Source organism: Stylophora pistillata, chromosome 2 (genome assembly GCF_964205215.1).
Source record: "Stylophora pistillata chromosome 2, jaStyPist1.2, whole genome shotgun sequence".
In the NCBI taxonomy this organism is placed as follows: domain Eukaryota; kingdom Metazoa; phylum Cnidaria; class Anthozoa; order Scleractinia; family Pocilloporidae; genus Stylophora; species Stylophora pistillata.
Genome location: NC_142520.1, coordinates 33,044,315 through 33,053,030, shown reverse-complemented (window position 1 = coordinate 33,053,030; position 8,716 = coordinate 33,044,315). Strand labels below are relative to the sequence as shown.

The window sequence follows — 8,716 nt, the reverse complement described above, 5'->3', positions numbered from 1 at the left end:
TATTGATTCCCTTCTACAAAATTGTCTCTCGATTCGTGATAATTTCTCGTCTCTTCATGAGTGGTGGGATTTTGTGAAAGAATCTATCCGCCACACAGCGATTCAATTCAGCCGACGAAAACATCGTGATTTGAACCGTGAAAAGATTTCTCTCACTAATCACTTAATTCAAGCTAAACATGCCCTGCTAGCGGGCGACAAAGACTCTCAACAGCGAGTAGAATATCTTGAAAACGAACTGAAAACTCTTAAACAATTGCAATTAGAATCTGTTAAAGTAAGAAGCCGAGCGAAATGGATAGAAGAGGGTGAAAAACCTACGAAATATTTTTTTAACCTTGAAACCTCACGTGCCAAGCGAAATTCTGTCAACAGTGTTTACGATCTGAGCGGAAGCGAAGTCACCACCCAAAAGGACATCGCGGACGCTCACGCCGCTTTTTATGCTAAATTGTACACTCGAGAACCAGTAGATGAGCGAATTCAAAGTTTATTTTTGTCTAAAGTCGAGAAAAAATTGTCTAGCGAGGAGTCCAACTCCTGCGAAGGTTTGTTGACATTGGCTGAAATTAACATCGCTTCGCAACAGCTCAACACAGGGAAAACTCCTGGCTCTGATGGGCTACCAGTTGAGTTTTATCGCCGCTTTTTTCTAGTTTTAGGCCCGATTCTCGTCGAATTGTTTAATTTTAGTTTCCAGCGAGGATTCTTTTCTCCTTCCATGCAGGAAAGTATCACTCGCTTGATTTTTAAGAAAGGTGATTCAAAAGATCTGAAGAATTGGCGTCCAATTTCGCTGCTCAATGTTGATTATAAATTATGCTCTAAAGCTCTCACAAATCGGCTCGCAAAAATTTTACCTTGTGTCATAAATGAAGATCAATCGTGCTCTGTCCCTGGCAGAACTATTTTTGATACTCTCACCCTGTTGAGAGACACTTTAGATTATGTCAACATTACTGGTGAACCTGGAATTCTTGTGAATCTTGACCAAGAAAAAGCTTTTGATCGAGTAGATCGCTCCTTCCTTTCTCGGGTTCTCGAGCGGCTTGGTTTAGGCCCTTTTTTTCAAAAATGGATCTCCACTCTTTATAGTAATGCCTCGATGAAAATAATTGTGAATGGTTATCTAACTGACAGAATTTCTCTTGAGCGTGGGGTCAGGCAGGGAGACCCTATGTCTCCCCTCCTTTATATTTTATGCGCTGAGGTTCTAGCTTGTAATATCCGTGCAGATACTTCCATTAAGGGTTTTTTAATTCCGGGGGCGAAAGGCCAGCTCTTTAAGATTAGACAATACGCAGATGATTCTTCGTGTTTTGTCAAAGATGTTTTTTCTTTGACACGTTTATTGTCACTCTTACAACAATATGAACTAGGTACAGGAGCTAAATTAAATTTAGCTAAAACTGAGGCTATGTGGCTCGGAGCCTGGCGCTCGTGCCCTGATACCCCTTACGGGTTGACTTGGGTTAACAAAACTAAAATCTTAGGTGTCTGGTTTACGAATGGCAATCTGTCGGTTGACCAAGACAATTGGCAACCAAAGTTAAATAAGTTAGAACAAAATTTGAATCTCTGGAAGTCTCGCTCCCTCTCTTTGATTGGGAAAACCCTCATCGTCAATGTCTTAGGTGCTAGTAAATTTTATTATTTAGCCAAAGTGCTACCCATCCCCGAGTGGGTCTACACCCGCTTCCGATCTCTGATTTTCCACTTCATCTGGGGATCTAAGATTGAAACTGTATCCCGTCAAACTCTCTCAGCACCAGCTGCTGAGGGAGGGTTAGGAATAGTAGAATTACACTCTAAATGTGTGTCTTTGCAACTCTCGTATGTCACAGCTAGCCTGAATAATCCAGACACCAAATCTTATTATTTTCTTAAGTATTTTATTGGTACTCAGGCTGCCAAACTCCGACCGGAGTGGGCATGCCTCCGTGATAATTCTGGCCCTAGGGCAAGTACTTTAACTAGTTTTTACAAGAAAATCTTACCATTACTGAATGAGCTAACAACTGCAGTTCAGAGAGACCCTACTTTTAATTTTAGTTCGCGTATGATTTATTGTAAGTTTTTGGAGAAAACAGTGTCCTCACCCATTCTGCCATACTTCTGGCAGTCTGTCACAGGCTCTAGTTTTAATTTAGCTCTTCACTGGACTAAGGTCAGACATCCTAGTTGTGAGAATTTTAAAAATGATCTTGCTTGGCTCATAACCCTTAGAAGGGTTAAAGTCAGAGAATCCCTACGCTCTTGGGGATATATAGATTCCCCAAACTGTGCATATTGTGACAGACGCGAAACGATTGAACACTGTTTTCTCCATTGCAAAAGAGTCAGGGGGGTGTGGACTTATTTCATACCCACCCTCACTGCACTCCTAGGTAAAGCATTTGTCCCCAACATTAAGTTTGTTTTCTTTTATCTGTGGCCCAACACAGATGACACTGCGAACCGCATAGCTATTTATTTAATTAAGACTATTCTTCACAGTATTTGGTTATTTAGGAACAAAAGTACTTTTCATAATGGCACCGAATCCCCCCGGGCCATTATTAGATACATCACCCAGACCCTGTCTGTCAAGTTACACCTCGAGTACCATAGATTGACCTACCAGAATTTTATAACCCTTTGGAAACACCCAGCCTTTTGTGATTTTGTAAACTCAGAAATGGTTTTCCCCTTTATCCAAAAATAATTCCAGAAAAACAAAACAACAAACAAACAAAGATGAAAAGTGATCTCGAATGAAAATTGAAACTCAAATCGAAACAAAAGGAACAGAAACTTTCGCATACACATCTCCATAGCATACAACAGGAAAATATTAAAAGGAAGGTTAGCTCCAGTCAAGATCAAAAGTCAACACATCATTTGCAACAGGATTATCACCCCCCCCTTAAAAACATAGCTTAACCGATTTGTTTAGTATCTAGGCCCTGTCTAGATAATACCCCCGTCATATAAGACACCATATAATGTCACATATAATAGTTAAAGGCTAAGTCATCGACAAAGAGTAAATGAAATGTAACTAAGGTAAACAGACAAACAGTCAAACAGTCAATAGAGTAAATTGATGTAAAAAGTGAATGATATATGAATAAAATTTAATGAAAAAAAAAAAAAAAAAAATCTGTTCTTATCAGCTTAATATCTGATACGCTGCTCATTGAGTAGCTCATATATTAAACTGATTTTTGGAACTGGGCTGTGGAAAAGAGGCTTGCCTCGTCCCAGCCACGGGTTGCCTCGGTATAGCACTACCTCCGAGTGTGGCCCACTTCCCTTTTGGGGAAGACACATTTAATGAAAGGAAAAATAATGACTATAGCATTCTCTTCTGTGCACAGGAGCCCTGCAGCTCCAAAGGGAAGGCGGAAAAAGACATGACGGGCCAAGGCGGCAACTGACACTGGCTGATTTGAAGCGTGCAAAGCAGTACCACAAGGACATAGGTGAGGGAGAGTTTTACCACGGCAAGCGTATGCCTTTCAGGCATACTTACCTGACGCGGGAGGTACTGTGATCAAGGAGGCAGTCCTCTCAAGGCGAGGCCCTTTCATTGCACTTGGACTGGGTTGACCCTTGCGATTACCCCAAATGTGGGTAACTCGAGCGTATAATTTCTGGTAGTGGGGACCTGCGTTCGCGCTCGTCCCCGAAAAGCTGATGTAAAATATCTTGCCCTTAACCCCTGACTGACTAATGAATTGATCTTGATTTTGGAGTTGACCGTTAAACAGGGTGAACTGGAACTGGAACTGGAATGAAGAGAGAAGAAGAGCAGCAAGGGAAAAAGAAAGCAAAAAGCCATGGAAAGAAAGAGAGACAGACAGAAGTGGCCTGCGTGTTGGCAGAGAGATTTGGAGGAATAGAAGTGATTGTAAATGAAGGTGAGTTTTTGTGAGGATGTGAGTAGAGCTGTTGTAGATAGATGTGTGTGCTTTCTGCATTATTTTGTTCGTTTGTTTGCGAAAGAAAAGGAGAGGAAACCAAGCGGAGGAGTGACTGACTAACTAACCGACGGATGGACTAAGCAAAGAACGAACGATACATGGGCAAGAAAAGCATTTGTTTTAGAAACGTGAGTACATTGTCAACCATACCTGTGGCAGGCGAGGTTTTGTTGTCATGTATTTCTTATTGCGAGCGAGCGAGAGGAGGGAACGTTCGTTCCAGCGAGCGAGCAAACAAAGAGGCAGACGAGTAAGTAAAAATGTGGAACCTGTTGCCGCTTCGCTTCGTTTCAGTCACTTTGAATCCATCCGCCTCTATTAATCGTGGGAATGTTTTGACATGTCTTGAGGCCTTGAAAGTGCTGTAAAAGTGTGCGTGTTTTCCTATTTGTGATTCGTGGGAGCGTGCGAATGATTCGATGTCACGTACAAATGTGGAATTTGTCACAACAATGTGTTGAGATCTCGAGCGCGCGCCATCGCTCCTTCGTTTGCTCGCTCTCTTGCATTGGGAAATGATTTTGGCCACAAGCTCGGCAAGTTGTGGCAAAATGATTTCTCTCCTCCCTGTTATGTTAGTTTTTCTTTTACTCCTCACTCGTCTACGGGACGCCGTGAGTATCGGAAGCGGTTTACCCGGATAAAACGTTGAGAGAGTAAGCAAAGGAAAAAATGAAGCCTACAACACGGGGTATTCCCAGGCGGTCACCCATCCAAGTACTAACCCCGCCCGACAGGGCTTAACTTCGGTGATCGGACGAGAACCGGTGCTTTCCCTGTGGTATGGTCGTAGACAAGGGAAAACAGCTGAAATTTGGCTGGTTATCGGTTATGTTTGATCTGTACTAGCCCTAATTTGGTTACTCTAACCCTAAACCCCAACATCGTTACCCTAACCCTAACCCCAAAATCGTTACCCTAACCCTAAATTTGGTAGCCTAGACCCTAAGCCAAACGTCATCTCCTAGAGCCCGCGCACATCTTGAGAAGCGTCCATTTGAGGCAATATATCTCACTGGGGGTGGGGTGGGGGGGGGGAGTATAGAGATAAATCAAGTTTGGTAAATATTCTAAAGAACACCATCTTGTTAGTTAAGTGTATGTGGCTGGCGTCTTAAAGTTACAATGAGAAGATTACCAACCGATGAGCCACTGGGTCCGTTTTTGGGACTCGCAAGGGCTTCTGGGGGCTACCTGCTACTATCCACCATATACTGTGGGAAGGATCCCTCTACCACCCCCTTGATTGAGGGTATTGGTGGGTATCGCTTCTCGGCCTTTTGGCTAAGATCTAGTGAAAAACTTTGGTTGGCCAATTGGCTCATTTTATTTGTTTTTTGGGTTGGGTTCGGGAACCTTCGGGTTTTCCGCGTAAATATAAAGTGATGACCGATGTTAGTGCGCATTCGTTGCGCTCAGATGATGTAGAGAGAAGTGATTTTGAGAGCTACGATTCAAGTTCGCGCCGGTGGGCCGACCACGTTCCTGTTGATGATGTTTTGAGTTCAGATAATCCTGTTGCGAATCCTGCTAGCTACGCTGAGGCCACAAGACCTGCCCAACCTGTTGAAGATGTTAATGTAGAAGTTTCTGTGCCTTTTCCAGCCGATAATGAAGTCCCCGAACGACCGTGTACTGTTTTCGTGAACCCACGTGCTCGCCTTCCTGCGAATGTTTTCATCGATGCCTTGAATAATGCACAAGTTGATCCCCGAAGCATTTCCTGTATACAGCGACAGACCAATGGTGAAGTCGTTCTAACCTTTCGTAGCGTAGAGCACCGCGAGAGTTTCCTTCGACTGAATACTTTGGAAATCCAAGGCCAACCCTTCGCCTTGCAAGACATCGACCGTCCTTTAACATACGTCCAGATCTTCGACGCTCCATATGAAATGCCCGATTCAGCTATCATCCACCGTCTGTCTAAATATTGTGATGTTTTACACCACCGCCGAGGCTATTTCAAACTACCCGGCTTCGAAAGTGTGCAAGATGGAGTTCGACATTACCGCGTGCGACTCAAGAACCCGATTCCTAATTTCATCCGCTTTGGCAAAATCCTGATTAATGTCCGTTACGACCAACAACCCCGTACATGCCGTCATTGTCATCAAAGAGGCCATTTCGCCAACGCTTGCCATGAAATCGCCTGCTACAACTGCGAGCAAACAGGCCACCAAGCAGCCACATGTCCGAATGCGCTTCTGTGTAGCATCTGTAAACAACCCGATCACCGCGCTAAATCTTGTCCGTTTTCCTGGTCCCGTAAACCATTTCCGACTACAACAGCTTCCCAACAAGATGAAATCGAAGAAACAACTGAAGAAACACCTCCCCAAACCGAAGAAACACCTCCCCAAACCGAAGAAACACCTCCCGAAACTGAAGACACAACTCCCGCCGACGATCACCAGATGAACGAAGACCCTCAGACCGAAACAGAAGACGACGACTCACAAATGCAGATTCCAAACAACGACAATATTACCACACAAGACACCGAAACTCTTTCCTCGATTGCTGACCCAGAAGAACATTTTTTTTCCTCCGACGAAACTGCCGAAACTCCCGAACTGTTTTCCATCCCGAGCACACCGCCTAACACTAAAAGACCAGCGAAACTACCACCTCAAGATATTCCACTGCGAATTCCAACTCGACCGACTCTAGTAACTGGTAAAAAATCGATTTCTGAAGTTTCTGAAGGCTCCACAAGCGAGCCCAGAGCCAAAAAACCGAACACTGGACACTCGCGCTCACCGAAAAAGAAAAAAAATCGTAAGTGATTAACACGTCCTTTATTTAGTAATAGTTTCGACCGACTGTCTTTTTTCTAGCTGTTTTCATTGCTAAAATTTGTACTATAAATGTCCGTGGTTTCGGAAATGCTGCAAAGCAAGATTTAATCTTTGATTACGCTCGATCTGGTAAATATGATTTTGTTTGTGTACAAGAAACTCTAGCGGCTCGCCCTGCAGCGATTGATTCGCTCAGAAAATCTTGGTCAGGCCCTAGTTTTTGGTCCCCCGCCCTAGGAAAACAAGGTGGGGTCTGCATTTTAGTTTCTAAAGATTCCCCATTCAAAGTTGAACAGTGGAAAAAAGACAGCTCTGGAAGATTGATTAGTCTGCTGATTAGCTTAGGTAAACTTCGCTTTAATTTGGTAAATATTTATGCGCCTACGAATGTTACTGAGAGAAAGCTTTTCTATGATGAGATACACGATTTTTTCTTTCCGAATGCTCAGAAAATTATTGCTGGAGATTTTAATTCTATTGAGTCATCCCTCGATAAATTTGGAGGATCTGAAAATTCCTTTTCGGCCACATTGCGAGATTTTCGCGCTCTCCACGATTTGATTGACATCTGGAGAAAAACACATGGTCGCTCAATTTTCTGTACTTGGTTTAATTCGTCCAAAACCATCGGTTCTCGTTTAGATAAATTTTTTATTTCCTCTCAATTGAGTAATTCTACAGTCTCCTGCGAAATTTTCCCGTGTTTTTTCTCAGATCATGATTCTGTTTTGTTGACTCTCAATTTAGATAATTTTGTTTCTCATGGACCTGGCGTTTGGCGGCTAAATTTAGAACTCCTCGAAAATTCGGATTTTTGCGAGATTATCGATTCCCTTCTACAAAATTGCCTCTCGATTCGTGATAATTTCTCGTCTCTTCATGAGTGGTGGGATTTTGTGAAAGAATCTATCCGCCACACAGCGATTCAATTCAGCCGACGAAAACATCGTGATTTAAACCGTGAAAAGATTTCTCTCACTAATCGCTTAATTCAAGCTAAACATGCCCTGCTAGCGGGCGACAATAACTCTCAACAACGAGTGGAATATTTTGAAAACGAACTGAAAACTCTTAAACAATTGCAATTAGAATCTGTTAAAGTAAGAAGTCGAGCGAAATGGATAGAAGAGGGTGAAAAACCTACGAAATATTTTTTTAACCTTGAAACCTCACGTGCTAAGCGAAATTCTGTCAACAGTGTTTACGACTTGAGCGGAAGCGAAGTCACCACCCAAAAGGACATCGCGGACGCTCACGCCGCTTTTTATGCTAAATTGTACACTCGAGAACCAGTAGACGAGCGAATCCAAAGTTTATTTTTGTCAAAAGTCGAGAAAAAATTGTCTAGCGAGGAGTCAAACTCCTGCGAAGGTTTGTTGACATTGGCTGAAATTAACACCGCTTCGCAACAGCTCAACACAGGGAAAACTCCTGGCTCTGATGGGCTACCAGTCGAGTTTTATCGCCGCTTTTTTCCAGTTTTAGGCCCGATTCTCGTAGAATTATTTAATTTTAGTTTCCAGCGAGGTTTCTTTTCTCCTTCCATGCAGGAAAGTATCACTCGCTTGATTTTTAAGAAAGGTGATTCAAAAGATCTGAAGAATTGGCGTCCAATTTCGCTGCTCAATGTTGATTATAAATTATGCTCTAAAGCTCTCACAAATCGGCTCGCAAAAATTTTACCTTGTGTCATAAATGAAGATCAATCGTGCTCTGTCCCTGGCAGAACTATTTTTGATACTCTCACCCTGTTGAGAGACACTTTAGATTATGTCAACATTACTGATGAACCTGGAATTCTTGTGAATCTTGACCAAGAAAAAGCTTTTGATCGAGTAGATCGCTCCTTTCTTTCTCGGGTTCTCGAGCGGCTTGGTTTAGGCCCTTTTTTTCAAAAATGGATCTCCACTCTTTACTGTAATGCGTCAATGAAAATAATTGTGAATGGCTATC

General features: G+C 42.8%; 3 non-coding genes across 3 annotated transcripts; 2 read left to right on the top strand and 1 right to left on the bottom strand.

Moving 5' to 3' along the window:
- The first annotated feature begins 3,109 nt into the window (after nt 1-3,109).
- Nucleotides 3,110-3,295, top strand: LOC148738570 (U2 spliceosomal RNA). The gene has a single exon (XR_015997741.1). It is a non-coding gene; the product is annotated as a U2 spliceosomal RNA (small nuclear RNA).
- A 211-nt stretch (nt 3,296-3,506) lies between these two features.
- On the top strand, nt 3,507-3,670 carry LOC148738569 (U1 spliceosomal RNA). Its single transcript, XR_015998104.1, has one exon. It is a non-coding gene; the product is annotated as a U1 spliceosomal RNA (small nuclear RNA).
- Nucleotides 3,671-4,641: 971 nt separating this feature from the next.
- LOC148738568 (5S ribosomal RNA) lies at nt 4,642-4,760 on the bottom strand. Its single transcript, XR_015998000.1, has one exon. It is a non-coding gene; the product is annotated as a 5S ribosomal RNA (ribosomal RNA).
- Nucleotides 4,761-8,716: the final 3,956 nt, after the last annotated feature.